This window comes from Anomaloglossus baeobatrachus, chromosome 10 (assembly GCF_048569485.1).
Source record: "Anomaloglossus baeobatrachus isolate aAnoBae1 chromosome 10, aAnoBae1.hap1, whole genome shotgun sequence".
NCBI lineage: Eukaryota > Metazoa > Chordata > Amphibia > Anura > Aromobatidae > Anomaloglossus > Anomaloglossus baeobatrachus.
Genome location: NC_134362.1, coordinates 46,274,424 through 46,291,088, shown reverse-complemented (window position 1 = coordinate 46,291,088; position 16,665 = coordinate 46,274,424). Strand labels below are relative to the sequence as shown.

Here is a 16,665-nt window from a genome sequence, read left to right as displayed (position 1 = left end):
CCTCACTGCTTAATTGCTAATGTGATGAAGGTGTGGGGGACATGGGTATATAAACTTGACTGGGACATGCATTTCCATGGAGCCTTTTTGCCTGCTGGAGGGTGGAAATCTGGCAGCATTGTCTGTACCTGAGGCAGGAGCATCTATGACGGGCTTTCCATGGAAATGCATCTCGTACTTTAAATCACTTATCATCTTCATTATGGGCAAGTATTTACCTTGTATTTATTTGTTTATGTTGCTGTATAATCTATTGGTAGGGATCTCTGATGGATTGTATTTACATCTATAGCCTCCTGAGGAACCATTATATGGGGAAACGCGTCGAGGCGAAGAGGCAATATCACAACAAGGGCCATTAACTAACGGAGCAGATGAGCACACCAAGAATTGCTATACTAATGCCAACAAGCAAAAATCTACCTTATCCACAGGAGTGGAATGGCTTGATGAGTCTGAGCAAATAATGGAACATTGCTGAGTATTGGCTTAAATAAGTTTTGTGTGCCTACATTGTCTGTATCAAATTGCCCTTGTGTGATACCATATAGAGGGTCCGGCTGAGATTCGGACAATTTGCTCCTGACAAATAACGGGCGGATGGGGAAAATATCCATGAATATTGATCTTAGAGATCACCTTTATTAATGTTGTGATTGTCACATTTTATGATTGAAATTAATAAAACTTTGTACTTGGGAATATTTTTCTTGTTAATAATTCACTGGGGATCGAACCCAGGACCTTCTGCGTGTAAAGTAGATGTGATAACCACTACACTATGAAACCTGATGAAAAGCTGCAGACTGTTGGCTGTCGGAGCTCAATTTTGACAACGAGGGATTAAATTTCATATATATATATATATATATATAAAACATTTATTTATATATACTTATACTGTATATACACACAGTGTGCTATAAAGTATATATATGTATGTATATATACACATGTATATTACATACTGTATGTATATATATATTAAATTCAATATATATATACTGTATATATATTGAATTTCATATATATACATACTTGCTGTACTACCAGGCTTCGCCCGGGTTAATAACTGCTGTTAACTAAATAGAATGTATTAACAAAAATGTATTCTGCACACAAAAACACAAAGCAAATAGATATAAATGTAATTATTAAAAGGCAAAAACTAAGCTAATAGAAGCATTTCACAACATATATTTCAACACCCCAGATATTCCACACAGATTTAACTAAATTGGCCAAATAATATGCTCCGTCTGTCTCTTTCCAGGTCTGTCTCTTTCCCTGTCTGTCTCTGTCTGTCTCTTTCCAGGTCTGTCTCTTTCCAGGTCTGTCTCTTTCCAGGTCTGTCTCTTTTCAGGTCTGTCTCTTGCCAGGTCTGCCTCTTTCCAGGTCTGTCTCTTTCCAGGTCTGTATCTTTCCAGGTCTGCCTCTTTCCTCGTCTGCCTGTCTCTGTCTCTTTCTTTGTCTGTCTCTATCTCTCTGTTTCATTCCCCATCTGTCTCTTTCCAGGTTTGTCTCTTTCCCAGGTCTGTCTCTTTCCCCGTCTGTCTCCCAGTCTCTTTGTCTGTGTCTTTTCCTGTCTGTCTCTTTCCCTGTCTGCCTGTCTTTGTCTGTCTCTATTTCTCTGTCTCTTTTCCTGTCTGTCTCTATCAAGGTCTGTGTCTTTCCCCATCCATCTTTGTCTGTCTCTCTGGCTGTCTCCTCCTTCCCTGTCTGCCTGTCTCTGTCCCTGTCTGCATGTCTGTCTGTCTCTTTCCCCATCTGTCTCTTTCCAGGTCTGTCTCTGTCTGTCTCTTTCCCCGTCTGTCTCTGTCTGTCTTTTTCACCGTCTGTCTCTGTCTGTCTCTTTCACCATTTGTCTCTGTCTGTCTCTATCTCTCTGTCTGTCTCTTTCACCATTTGTCTCTGTCTGTCTCTCTCTATGCGTCTCCCCACCGACATCTTATTACCTCACATATAAGTTTCTTATACTATAAATGTATTTTGTTCCTATAGCAACCAATCACAGCTCCTACTAATAACCTGTAGTTCCAGGCTCCATTTACTTTAATGAAGGCATGTTTTTTGTAGAGTAACTGTAAAGTGCAGGGTTAAATTTTCCTGTCAAAACATAGTCTACGACGTTCCCTGGGTCACATGAGATGTCTGTGTAAAATTTTATAATCTTGCGGTTAGAGGAATGATATTTTTTGAGAGTGAATTTAACACGATCATTGTAATGTTGGATAATGTTTTTTCCAGTTGAAATGTTTTCATCGGCCATAAAAGCCGGGACTTTCCGTCTATTCAGCAGCTATTATTACTAACACGGTATAAAATCCCAAAGCCTTTTTTTTGGTACAAACATGATAAACTGCTACAGCCAATGTTACACATTGAGTAAATTAGTAAGGGCCTGTGCACTCAGTGGAGATTTGTCACAAAATCTGATTTTCTATATTCACCTGTCTCCAGTGATGCTGTCTTTGGCACTGTTGTCACTTGCTTCTGGGTCCCGCTCATTAGGCTCATGCATATTCACTGCACTGCAGACCTGGAAGCAGCAGCACCGGAGACAACAGCACCAGGGACAGGTAAGTATAGAAGTACATGCTGTCCGTGTAATAAAATGATTTTCTATACTCACCTGTCTCCAGCGGTGCTCTCTTTAGAGCGGCTGTCCCTTGCTTCTCAGTCCCGCTTATTTATGCTCATGCACATTCACTGCATCGCAGACCCAGAAGCAGCAGCAGTGTTGTAGACATCAGCATCAGGGACAGGTGAGTATAGAAGTACCTGCTTTGCATGTAATAAAATGATTTTCTATACTCACCTGTCTCCACCGCTGCTGTCACTTGCTTCTCTGTCCCGCTTACTTATGCTCATGCATATTCACTGCATCGTAGACCCAGGAGCAGCAGCAGCACCGGAGACAACAGCATCAGGGACAGGTAAGTATAGAAGTACATGCTGTCTGTGTGCTACCACAGATAGCACATGGAGAGCACCCACACATACACACCCACACTGCGGACTGTGCAAAACGTGTGTGTTTTGAACAGACATGTGAAAGAGGCCTTACGCAATGTTTTTCCTGCCAAGAGATGCAGAAATTTCATTTGACGTGTGCACATACCGTAAAGAGTATGTTCCCACGTTGCAAATATTCTGCACCAAAAATTGCATCACTTGGCAGGAAAAATGCTGCGGAAAAAGATGCTTTTTTATGCATTGTGTTAGGAAAAAATGCTGGAAAAAAGAAACAATTGACAAGGCAATTGTTTGGTGCAGTTTTTTTTCTGCACCAACAACAGCAAGGGAAAAAAAATCTGCAATGTGTGCACAGGACTTCAGGATTGTCATAGACTTTGCTGGGATGCATTTTCCCTTACAGATTGATTCAAATCTGCAAGAAAAATCACATAAAAATGCCCATATACTGTTTTTGAAGTGCTTTTTCTGCAGAAAAGAAGCTATTTGACAGTACAATAGCAAACTATAAGATTTCAGAAATGTCATACACACACTTGCTTTTTTTCCCCTGACTGAATTTAAGAACAGCATTGTTTTGTTTTATTTATTTTTTTTATTTATTTATTTATTTTTTTAAATCTGCAGCATTTTTTCACCCATAGAAATTAAAGAGTAAGTGCAAAAACACAGCAAAGCCTGTTTTGGTGACTAAAACCAACTTTATTAAATAGTATTATAATTATTTTACCTTTATTACAGGTTCATGAAAGTGTAAAACTAATTGGTTTTACTGGGGATCGAACCCAGGACCTTCTGCGTGTAAAGCAGACGTGATAACCACTACACTATGAAACCTGATGAAGGTCTGCAGAGTGTTGGCTTCTAGAGCAGAATAATGACTGCCAGGGATTTTCTACTGGATGTAAAGTTTGGTTAATGACAATTTTATTATTTGTTTTTATCACATATTACACCAATTTTTTTTTTTTCTAACAATGTGATTTTCCTTAAAATGAAGTTGATATTGAATGTGTTACTTTGGTTTCTACATAGTTTGTTCTTTTCTACATAGTTTGTTCTTTTCTACATAGTTTGTTCTTTCTGTAAATCAGATGGGACTATTTTGCCATGAGAATGGTCTTGTTTTTAAAGGAATGATATTTTTTGAGAGTGAATTCAACATCATTCTTGTAATTTTCAATTATATTTTTGTACTAAAATGTTTTGAAAAAAAAAATTACCTTCATGGCTTCATTGGGCGTTGAAGCCGAGAGTCTATCCAGCAGCTAGAATTTTTTTCAATTTTAAGATTTTATTGATTTTCAAGAAAACACAGAGCACTTAACAAATCAGCACATGAAGTGCCAACACTGACATATACACTTGCCCAAGTGCCTATAGCTCGGAACAGAGAAACAGGAGGAGGGAGAAAAAAAGATGTAGCAACTAGAATGAGAGGGAGAGAGAATCGCCCGCTGGAGCAGATCCAAAAAGTTGTTAGAACTCTGAACACGTGAATCAGCACTCCAGAGAACGAGCCCCATGAGAGCCCCAGAGGTATAGTTGTATCCCAGATAGCCACCCGTATCTCAGGATAGGCTGCTATAATGGGGAGGAGAGGAAGGTCTTCCAGTGGAACTATTTAATAGTAACACTAACCTATTTTTGATGGGATTGCGCCACCAGGGTCTCCATACCATAAATTAAAGAAATCTTCTCAAACCATTCCTCTAATGAAGGAGGGTCAGAGGACCTCCAATGATGCAGGATTGATTATTGTCTTAGTTGTTTGTAATAGATGGTTTAGCAGAGATTTTTTATAGGTGGCCTTAGACATTGGAAACATGAACTGAAGCACCGCCTCCGAAGAGACAGGCACCGAAAGATGTGTGATTTCTTTTACTATCCCGAGTTCCCCCTGCCAGAACACTCGACGTGTCAGACAAGACCTCCATACCTGAGTTCCCCCTGCCAGAACGCTCGAAGTGTCGGACAAGACCACCATATATGAGACATGGTACCCTCCTCCAATGCCAGCAAAGACTAGACATCCTCGGGAACCACCTCTGCAGAACCGCAGGAACCCGATAACAATCGAGAGACAATCTTGAAACTCGTCTCCTGAGGTTTTGTCACTATTATAGATTTGTGGAACAAGGAAAAACACATCCCATTGTTATTGCGTGAAAGTGAGGTGGACTTCGAGTTCCCAGGCTCCGCAGAAGGGGGGGGACATCCTCCATCTATCTACAGTTAATAAACCATAGAGGACTGATATAGAATGGGCCGGCCTAGAGGAGGCAGTGCATAGTTCTTCAAACCCTGAAAGAAGGCTAGCAGCTATAATTTTGACTACTATGTAAAAACCCCCAAAAATGACATTGCATTCTTAATCCCTTCATGACATTTGACATCAGTTTATGTCATGGTCGGTAAGGGGAACCTGGAAAAAGATTTCAAGCTGTTCCATGGTGAGCTTGTGGTCTCAGGAGTAGTGATGGGCAGACTTAGACTGTGAAGTCTAGATCTGCATGGGTTCAAAAGTACCTCAACCCTGGGCCTGGATTTCTCAGGGAACTCTGGGTAACGATTCAGCTCTGGAAACTGGGGGTAATTAAAAAAAAAAAAAAAGGGGAAAGCAGGCTCATTAAACATTATTTTAAAATCTGCAGCATTTTTTCACCCATAGAAATCAAAGAGAAAGTGCAAAAACACAGAAAAACCTGTTTTGGTGGCTAAAACGTTACTGTTCTAGGATCTGTTCGGATGGTACTGCTTGGTCTTTCAGATCCTGGCTGTAGGGGAAAAAGGAAGCTCAGTCGAAAGCATGGGCTATGGAAAAATGGCGGCTGAACACACCCACGGCTGTGAATTGGGCAGCCCACATAGGCGTTACCATTTCAGTTGTAATAAAACTAAAGGGGTCGGAATCCAACTACTGTCGCCTATGTCCATGAGGTGCTGTAAATTGAGCCCTGTCGTGCTAAAACTTGGAATGTAAAATGGCAGCCTCCATTGCCAGCTTTCCAGCATTATAAAAACTGAAAGACATCTTTATTTAAAGCAAGATAACATTATAACTGCATGTTATCTTACAAGTAATCATTGTTTGGATTATATAAATCCACGACACCTTTCCTTAATGGTTTCACTGGGGATCGAACCCAGGACCTTCTGCGTGTAAAGCAGACGTGATGACCGCTACACTATGAAACCTGATGAAAAGTTGCAGGGTGTTGGCTGTTTATTTATATATATACTTACACTGTATATACACACAGTGTGCAATAAAGTATATATATACATATATATACATATATATATATATATATATATATATATATATATATATATATATATACACACACATGTATATTGCATACTGTATGTATATATACTAGATTCAATATGTATATATATACTGTATATATATTGAATTTCATATATATATATACATACTAGCTGTACTACCCGGCTTCACCCGGGTTAATAACTGCTGTTAACTAAATAGAATGTATTAACAAAAATGTATTCTGCACACCAAAACCACAAAACAAATAGATAGAAATGTAATTATTAAAAGGCAAAAACTAAGCTAATAGAAGCATTTCACAACATATATTTCAACACCACAGATATTCCACACAGATTTAACTAAATTGGCCAAATAATATGCTCCGTCTGTCTCTTTCCAGGTTTGTCTCTTTCCCCGTCTGTCTCTGTCTGTCTCTTTCCAGGTCTGTCTCTTTCCAGGTCTGTCTCTTTCCAGGTCTGTCTCTTTTCAGGTCTGTCTCTTGCCAGGTCTGCCTCTTTCCAGGTCTGTCTCTTTCCAGGTCTGCCTCTTTCCTCGTCTGCCTGTCTCTGTCTCTTTCTTTGTCTGTCTCTATCTCTCTGTTTTATTCCCCATCGGTCTCTTTCCAGGTCTGTCTCTTTCCCAGGTCTGTCTCTTTCCCCGTCTGTCTCCCCGTCACTTTGTCTGTGTCTTTTCCTGTCTGTCTCTTTCCCTGTCTGCTTGTCTTTGTCTGTCTCTATTTCTCTGTCTCTTTCCCCGTCTGTTTCTATCAAGGTCTGTGTCTTTCCCCATCAATCTTTGTCTGTCTCTCTGGCTGTCTCCTCCTTCCCTGTCTGCCTGTCTCTGTCCCTGTCTGCATGTCTGTCTGTCTCTTTCCCCATCTGTCTCTTTCCAGGTCTGTCTCTGTCTGTCTCTTTCCCCGTCTGTCTCTGTCTGTCTTTTTCACCGTCTGTCTCTGTCTGTCTCTTTCACCATTTGTCTCTGTCTGTCTCTCTCTATCCATCTCCCCACCGACATCTTATTACCTCACATATAAGCTTCTTATACTATAAATGTCTTTTGTTCCTATAGCAACCAATCACAGCTCCTACTAATAACCTGTAGTTCTAGGCTCCATTTACTTTAATGAAGGCATGCTTTTTGGAGAGTAACTGTAAAGTGCGGGGTTAAATTTTCCTGTCAAAACATAGTCTACGACGTTCCCTGGGTCACATGAGGTGTCTGTGCAAAATTTTATAATCTTGCGCTTAGAGGAATGATATATTTTGAGAGTGAATTTAACACGATCATTGTAATGTCAGATAATTTTCTTTCCAGTTGAAATGTTTTCATCGGCCATAAAAGCCGGGACTTTCCGTCTATTCAGCAGCTATTATTACTAACACGGTATAAAATCCCAAAGCCTTTTTTTTGGTACAAACATGATAAACTGCTACAGCCAATGTTACACATTGAGTAAATTAGTAAGGGCCTGTGCACTCAGTGGAGATTTGTCACAAAATCTGATTTTCTATATTCACCTGTCTCCAGCGATGCTGTCTTTGGCGCTGTTGTCACTTGCTTCTGGGTCCCGCTCATTTTGCTCATGCATATTCACTGCACTGCAGACCTGGAAGCAGCAGCAGCATCAGAGACAACAGCACCAGGGACAGGTAAGTATAGAAGTACATGCTGTCCGTGTAATAAAATGATTTTCTATACTCACCGGTCTCCAGCGCTGCTCTTTTCGGCGCTGCTGTCACTTGCTTCTCAGTCCCGCTTATTTATGCTCATGCATATTCACTGCATTGCGGAAACAGAAGCAGCAGCAGCGCAGGAGACATCAGCATCAGGGACAGGTGAGTATAGAAGTACATGCTTTCCATGTAATAAAATGATTTTCTATACTTACCTGTCTCCACTGCTGCTGTCACTTGCTTCTCGGTCACGCTTATTTATGCTCATGCATATTCACTGCATCGCGGACCCAGAAGCAGCACCAGCAGCGGAGACAACAACATGAGGGACAGGTGAGTATAGAAGTACATGCTGTCCGTGTGCTATCACAGATAGCACATGGAGAGCACCCACACTGTGGACTGTGCAAAACGTTTGTGTTTTGCACAGATGTGTGAAAGAGGCCTTACGCAATGTTTTTCCTGCCAAGAGATGCAGAAATTTCTGAGGCAAATACTTGAAGTGTGCACATACACTAAAGGGTATGTTCCCACATTGCAAATTTTCTGCACCAAAAATTGCATCACTTGGCAGGATAAATGCTGCGGAAAAAATGTGCATTTTTTATGAGTTTTTTTATGCATTGTGTTAGGAAAAATGCTGGAAAAAAGAAACAATTGACAAGGCAATTGTTTGGTGCAGTTTTTTTTTCTGCACCAAAAACTGCAAGGAAAAAAAAATCTGCAACGTGTGCACAGGACTTCAGGATTCTCATAGACTTTGCTGGGATGCATTTTGCCTTGCAGAGTCATTCAAATCTGCAAGAAAAATCACATAAAAATGCCCATATACAGTGTTTTTGAAGTCTTTTTTCTGCAGAAAAGAAGCTGTGTTTGACAGTACCATAGCAAACTATAAGATTTCAGAATTGTCATACACACACTTGCTTTTTTTTCCTGACTGAATTTAAGAACAGCATTGTTTTGTTTTATTTATTTATTTTATTATTTATTTTTATTTTTTTATTTATTTTTTTTAAATCTGCAGCATTTTTTCACCCATAAAAATTAAAGAGTAAGTGCAAAAACACAACAAAGCATGTTTTGGTGACTAAAACCAACTTTATTAAATATTATTATAATTATTTTAGCTTTATTACAGGTTCATGAAAGCGTAAAACTCAATGGTTTCACTGGGGATTGAACCCAGGACCTTCTGCGTGTAAAGCAGACGTGATAACCACTACACTATGAAACCTGATGAAGGGCTGCAGAGTGTTGGCTTCCAGAGCATAATATTGACTGCCAGGGATTTTCTACTGGATGTAAAGTTTGGTTAATGACAAGTTTATTATTTGTTTTTATTGCATATTTCACCATTTATTTTTTTTTTTTCCAACAATGTGATTTTCCTTAAAATGAAGTTGATATTGAATGTGTTACTTTGGTTTCTACATAGTTTGTTCTTTTCTACATAGTTTGTTCTTTCTGTAAATCAGATGGGACTATTTTGCCATGAGAATGGTCTTGTTTTTAAAGGATTGATATTTTTGAGAGTAAATTCAACATCATTCTTATAATTTTCAATTATATTTTTATACTAAAATTATTTGAAAAAAATCACCTTCATGGCTTCATCGGGCGTTGAAGCCGAGAGTCTGTCCAGCAGCTATAATTTTTTTCAATTTTAAGAGTTTATTGATTTTCAAGAAAACACAGAGCACTTAACAAATCAGCACATGAAGTGCTAACTAGAGATGAGCGAACCGGTCGCGGTTCGGCTCGAGGTCGGTTCGCCGAACAGAGCTCCCGTTCGAGTTCGGTTCATCGAACGTTTGACGAACCGAACTCGAACTGCATAGGAAACAATGGCAGGCAATCACAAACACATAAAAACACCTAGAAAACACCCTCAAAGGTGTCCAAAAGGTGACAAACAACTCACAACACAAACACATGGGAAAGTGACAAGGACAAATTCTCATGTTAAAACAAAACAGCGTTACGAGGAAAAAGAGGACGAGACACAGATATAGGCATGGCATGCCCTTCTAAAATCATGTAAAACACCGCAATGTGACTCCAAGCGGAGTCTCCCTTTTTTCCAAAAATTGGGCCACACAGACACCCCTTCAGTGGCAGCACTTGTGCCCCAGTTGTACACTTCACAACTAGATTTGCATCAAGCACATTCAAAAATACGCCATACTTAACCATCCCCAGGATGACACCGGGGTAGGTAGCAAAGTCTTTCCTTATCCCAGCTCTGTTCATCTTGGATCATTTTTAAAAAACACAGCAAGCAAGGGTTACTCCAAGCAGAGTCTCCCTTTTTTCCAAAAATTGGGCCACACAGACACCTTATCAGTGGCAGCACTTGTGCCCTAGTTGCAAACAGGATGTTTTGATTTGCATCAAGCACATTCCAAATCCACAAGCATTTACTCTCCCCAGGATGACACAGGGGTAGTAAATTCCTTCTGGATCCATGACTTGTTAATTTTGATGAACGTCAGTCTGTCCACATTGTCACTGGACAGACGCGTGCGCTTATCTGTCAGCACACACCCAGCAGCACTGAAGACACGTTCAGAGACAACGCTGGCAGCTGGACACGACAAAATCTCCAAGGCGTAACTGGAGAGCTCTGGCCATTTTTGAAGCCCAAAATGAGCAAGGCTCCATTTGCAAAGTCATGGCATTGATGTTCATTTGGAGATACTCCTGTATCATCCTCTCCAGCCGTTGACTATGTGTCAGACTTGTTGTCTCTGGTGGCCTTGCAAAGGAGGGTCTAAAAAAATTATGAAAAGATTCCATAAAATTGCTGTTACCAGCACCAGATACAGTCCTACTGGTACGGGTAGACTGTTGAAGATGACGAGACTGTCCCATGTTTGTCAATTTACAACTGGGAGAATCACTCCCTGCACCTGCACGGTTGTTTGGTGGAAAAGCCGAGCTAAGCTCGAGTAACAGCTTCTGCTGATACTCCTGCATACGTGTGTCCCTTTCTATGGCTGGAATTATGTCACAAAATTTGGACTTGTACCGGGGATCTAATAGTGTGGCAAGCCAGTACTCATCATCACTTCTAATTTTGACAATACGAGGGTCATGTTGGAGGTAGTGCAACAAGAAGGCACTCATGTGTCTTGCGCAGCCATGCGGACCAAGTCCACGCTGTGTTTGTGGCATAGAGGTGCTAACCGTTCTTTCTTCCTCTGACATCTCCCCCCAACCTCTTTCAACTGAAATTTGACCAAGGTCTCCCTCATCTGCTGAGTCTTCCATGTCCATGGACAGTTCGTCCTCCATTTCTTCATGTTCTCCTTTACCTTCCTCAACATTTCGCCTGCTACTATGCGCCCTTGTTGATCCCTGTCCCCCATGGTCCCATGCCTGCTGCGTTGGTGATGATGAACGTCTGGACCTTGGTGATGTTGTTGTCCCTTGTGCATATGAATCCTCCTGTAGTTCCTCCCCTTCCTGTTGTCCCACCCCCTGACTCCGAATAGTGTTTAGCGTGTGCTCCAGCATGTAAATGACTGGAATTGTCATGCTGATAATGGCATTGTCAGCGCTAAACATATTCGTCGCCATGTCGAAACTGTGCAGAAGGGTGCATAGGTCCTTGATCTGAGACCACTCCATCAGGGTGATCTGCCCCACCTCTGCATCTCGTTGGCCCAGGCTATACGTCATGACGTATTGCACCAGGGCTCGGCGGTGCTGCCACAGTCGCTGTAACATGTGGAGAGTCGAATTCCAGCGTGTCGCCACATCGCATTTCAGGCGATGAACCGGCAGGCCGAAAGACTTCTGGAGAGATGCAAGTCGCTCAGCTGCGGCGGTTGAACGGCGGAAGTGAGCAGACAGTTTTCGTGCCCTGGTCAGAAGGCCATTCAGGCCGGGATAGTGTGTTAAGAATTGCTGAACGACAAGGTTCAACACGTGAGCCATACAAGGCACGTGTGTCACCTTGCCCAGGCGAAGGGCCGCACCCAGGTTTGCAGCATTGTCGCACACGGCCTTACCAGGCTGCAGGTTGAGTGGAGACAACCATTTATTAAACTCTGACCGCAGAGCTGACCACAACTCCTCAGCTGTGTGACTCCTATTCCCAAGACATGTCAAGCTAAAGACCGCCTGATGCCGTTGCGCTCTGCTGCCAGCATAGTAATGAGGGGTGCGTGATTCCTTCTGCGCAGTGAGAACGCTGGTGGCCTGACCAGGCAGGCTTGGGGCGGAGGTGGAGGACCCAGATGAGGTGGAGGAGGCAGAAGCAGTGACGGAACTTGGACAGACAGAGGATTGACACACAAGTCGTGGGGACGGCAAGACTTGTGCAGCAGACCCTTCACCATCTATCACCATAGTTACCCAGTGCCCAGTCAGCGACATGTAACGTCCCTGTCCATGCTTACTGGTCCAAGTATCGGTGGTGAAATGCACCCGTTCACACACAGAGTTTCTCAAGGAAGCGGTGATGTTGTGTGCGACATGCTGGTGTAGCGCGGGCACACCTTTTTTAGAGAAGTAGTGGTGACTAGGCATCTGGGACTGGGGCACAGCGACAGACATAAGGTCTCTAAAATCCTGTGTGTCCACTAGGCGGAAAGGCAGCATTTCGGTAGCCAAGAGCTTAAAGAGGGATAGAGTCAACCTCTTAGCTTTGTCATGGGTCGCAGGAAATGGCCTTTTATTTGACCACATCTGAGGGACAGAGATCTGGCTGCTGTGTGTAGACGGTGTTGAGTAGGGTGTCCCTGGAAAAATGCAGGTTTGTGAGGAAAGTGCAGGCGGAGACATGATGTTGCCTTCATCCAACGTTGGTGCTATCGATGTCTGAGAGAGCTGTACACACTCACTTGTTTCCCCTTCCAAACCAACTGACGACCTACCAAGCACAGTGCCTGTTGCGGTTACAGTGGTGGAAGTTGTGCGTGGAAAACCAGGTGTGACAGCTGTCCCCACAGTCCTAGAAGATGAAGAGCGCGCGGATGCACTGGAAGGGGCAGGCCGTGGATGGTTCGCTCCGCTAGGCCGCATTGCAGCACAGTGAGCTTCCCACCGGGACCTATGATATTTATTCATGTGACGATTCATGGAAGAAGTTGTCAAACTGCTGAGGTTTTGACCTCTACTAACAGAATCACGACAAATTTTACACATCACATAATTTGGGCGATCTTTTTCTATGTCAAAAAAGGACCAGGCTAGGCAAGGCTTAGAGGGCATGCGACCTGCTGAGCCCCCCCGACTAGTGCTCAGAGGCAGAGTGGTGGCTGAGGATGCAGTTGTAGACGTGCTACCAGTGCTCCGACTCTGTCCAGGAAGGCGCAAGGTAACTTCGTCGTCGGTTGCATCCTCATCCACCGCCTCTGTTGACCTCCTCGAGTGCCTGACTGGGGGTTGATAGTAGGTGGGATCTAGAACTTCATCATCAATTGTTGTGTTTGCACTCCCCTCCCCCTCAGACTGAGCCTCTTCTTGCCCTGACCGAATATTTAAGTTGTCATCCCAATCGGGTATCTGCGTCTCATCTTCATCAGTATGTTCCTCATTGTCTATAACCACAGGTGTTACAGTTTGTGACAAAGGGTCAACATTATGCTCAGAAACTTGGTCCTCACGGCCTGAATCAAAGTCACAAAGGTTCTGGGCATCACTGCAGACCATTTCCTGGTCTGTACTCACTGTAGCTTGGGAGCAGACCTCTGATTCCCAGGCTATAGTGTGACTGAACAGCTCTGCAGACTCAGCCATCTCAGTTCCACCATACTGTGCAGGGCTGATGGAGACTTCAGAGCTGGGAGAAAGCAAGTTTGATTGGGATGACAACTCAGAGGACTGACAATGCAACTACGGCCCTTAAACTGGCAGCATAAATTGCTAGTATAATGGCTTAGTAACTATCAGTTTGAGTGTGCAATGCAGGCAGACGTGCTGCAAATATCTGTGCACTACTGGGACTATACAGAACTCCAATAGCCACGTTTAGGATGCCACTAGGTTCACTCAGTGTTTGCTAGTATAATGGCTTAGTAACAATGAGTTTGAGTGTGCAATGCAGGCAGACGTGCTGCAAATATCTTTGCACTACTGGGACTATACAGAAGTCCAATAGCCACGTTTAGGATGCCACTAGGTACACTCAGTGTTTGCTAGTATAATGGCTTAGTTTTAATGAGTTTGAGTGTGCAATGCAGGCAGACGTGCTGCAAATATCTTTGCACTAGTGGGACAATAGAGAAGTCCAACAGCCACGTTTAGGATGCCACTAAGTTCACTCAGTGTTTGCTAGTATAATGGCTTAGTAACTATCAGTTTGAGTGTGCAATGCAGGCAAACGTGCTGCAAATATCTGTGCACTACTGGGACTATACAGAAGTCCAATAGCCACGTTTAGGATGCCACTAGGTACACTCAGTGTTTGCTAGTATAATGGCTTAGTTATAATGAGTTGGAGTGTGCAAAGGAAAGGAGGGTACAGTGCCAGGGTTGTGGGTCTCTGGGTAGAGGAATGGAAGCCTGCCTTTCTATTCCCTCCTAATGGGGAAATGCAGCGAGGAAATCCCTGACCTTAGCTACACAGACGCTGTCATCTTGTGTAGCTGTTAAACTCTGTTTTCAGGACCTGTCACCTATGGCTCTGACCCTGCCGGTACGAGCCCTTAAAAGGACTGATGGAAAGTGCTCTCCCTAAGCTGTCCAGCGCTGTGTATGGAGTGCATACAGCAGTATCGGCGCTAGGACTCAGGACGGAGCTGCGCAAGTGATGTCTGACACCAAGGACGCAGAAGGCAGATAATGGCGTGCTGGAGGAAAATGTCAGGTTTTATAATGCAGGGACATGTGACATGGACATCCTATCACACATGCCGTTGCTTCTCAGGCTAAAAGTCCACTTAGCTGTGTGTGTGTCTGGGATTGGCTGACATGCTGGCCCTCCCCACTACACGCGCGCGCTTAGGGAAGGAAGACAAGGAAAAAAAAAATCGCCATTATCCATACAGCAGTGATCTGAATGCGCTGTTCCCGCACACTATACACTGAAATTTCATAATAGTGTGAGTCACAGAGTGACTTACACTATTACAGCGGAAAGCAAGCTAGGAATTAGCTGGTATTTTTTGCTGCTAGAACCGTTCTCGAACGTATCTAGAACTATCGAGCTTTTGCAAAAAAAGCTCGAGTTCTAGTTCGATCTCGAACAGCCCCCAAAATCACTCGAGCCGCGAACTGGAGAACCACAAACCTAGAACTGCGCTCAACTCTAGTGCTAACACTGACATATACACTTGCCTAAGTGCCTATGGCTCGGAAGGGAGAAACAGGAGGAGGGAGAAAAAAGATGTAGCAACTAGAATGATAGGGAGAGAATCGCCCTCTGGAGCAGATCCAAAAAGTTGTTAGAACTCTGGACACGTGAATCAGCACTCCAGAGAACGAGCCCCATGAGAACCCCTGAGGTATAGTTGTATCCCAGATAGCCCCCCCTATCTCAGGATAGTCTGCTATAATGGGGAGGAGAGGAAGGCCTTCCAGTGGAACTATTTGGTGGCAACACTAGCTTATTTTTTTATAGGATTGCGCCACCAGGGTCTCCATACAGTAAATTAGAGAAATCTTCTCAAACCATTCCTCTAATGAAGGAGGGTCAGGGGACCTCCAGTGACGTGGAATTATTGTCTTAGCTGCTTGTAATAGGTGCCTTAGCAGAAATTTTTTATAGGTGGCCTTGGACATTGGAAACATGAACTGAAGCACCGCCTTTGAAGAGACAGGCACTGAAAGACCTGTGATTTCTTTTACTGTCCCGAGTTCCCCCTGCCAGAACGTTCGAAGTGTCGGACAAGACCACCATGCCCGAGTTCCATCTGCCAAAACACTCAAAGTGTCGGACAAGACCACCAAACCCGAGTTCCCCCTGCCAGAACGCTCGAAGTGTTGGACAAGACCACCATACCCGAGTTCCCCCTGCCAGAATGCTCAAAGTGTCGGACAAGACCACCATACCCGAGTTCCCCCTGCCAGAACACTCGAAGTGTCGGACAAGACCACCATATATGAGACATGGTATCCTCCTCCAACCTTCAACGCCACCAATGACTAGACTTCCCCGGGAACCACCTCTGCAGAACCGCAGGAACCCGATACCATCGAGAGACAATCTTGAAACTCGTCTCCTGAGATTTTGTCGCCATTACAGATTTGTGGAACAAGGAAAAACACGTCCCATTGTTATTGCGTGAAAGTGAGGTGGACTTCGAGTTCCCAGGCTCTGCAGAAGGGGGGGGGGCATCCTCCATCTATCTACAGTTAATAAACCATAGAGGACTGATATAGAATCAGCCGGCCTACAGGAGGCAGTGCATAGTTCTTCAAACCCTGACAGAAGGCTAGCAGCTATAATTTTGACTACTATGTAAAAACCCCGAAAAATGACATTGCCTTGTTAATCCCTGCATGACATTTGACATAATTTTATGTCATGGTCGGTAAGGGAAACCTGGAAAAAGATTTCAAGCTGTTCCATGGTGAGCTTGTGGGCTCAGGAGTAGTGATGGGCAGACTTGGACTGTAAAGGCTAGATCTGCATGGGTTCAAAAGTACCTCAACCCTGGGCCTGGATTTCTCAGGGAACTCTGGGTAACAATCCAGGTCTGGAAACTGGGGTAATTAAAAAAAAAAGGGGAAAGCAGGCTCATCTGCTACATTTTTTCACCCATAGAAATCAAAGAGTAAGTGCAAAAT

The 16,665-nt window shown here is 43.4% G+C and overlaps 3 non-coding genes across 3 annotated transcripts; all 3 read right to left on the bottom strand.

The window, feature by feature from the left end:
* Positions 1-3,740: 3,740 nt before the first annotated feature.
* TRNAV-UAC (transfer RNA valine (anticodon UAC)) lies at positions 3,741-3,813 on the bottom strand. The gene has a single exon. It is a non-coding gene; the product is annotated as a tRNA-Val (tRNA).
* A 2,288-nt stretch (positions 3,814-6,101) lies between these two features.
* On the bottom strand, positions 6,102-6,174 carry TRNAV-UAC (transfer RNA valine (anticodon UAC)). The gene has a single exon. It is a non-coding gene; the product is annotated as a tRNA-Val (tRNA).
* A 2,916-nt stretch (positions 6,175-9,090) lies between these two features.
* On the bottom strand, positions 9,091-9,163 carry TRNAV-UAC (transfer RNA valine (anticodon UAC)). The gene has a single exon. It is a non-coding gene; the product is annotated as a tRNA-Val (tRNA).
* Between the last annotated feature and the right edge of the window lie 7,502 nt (positions 9,164-16,665).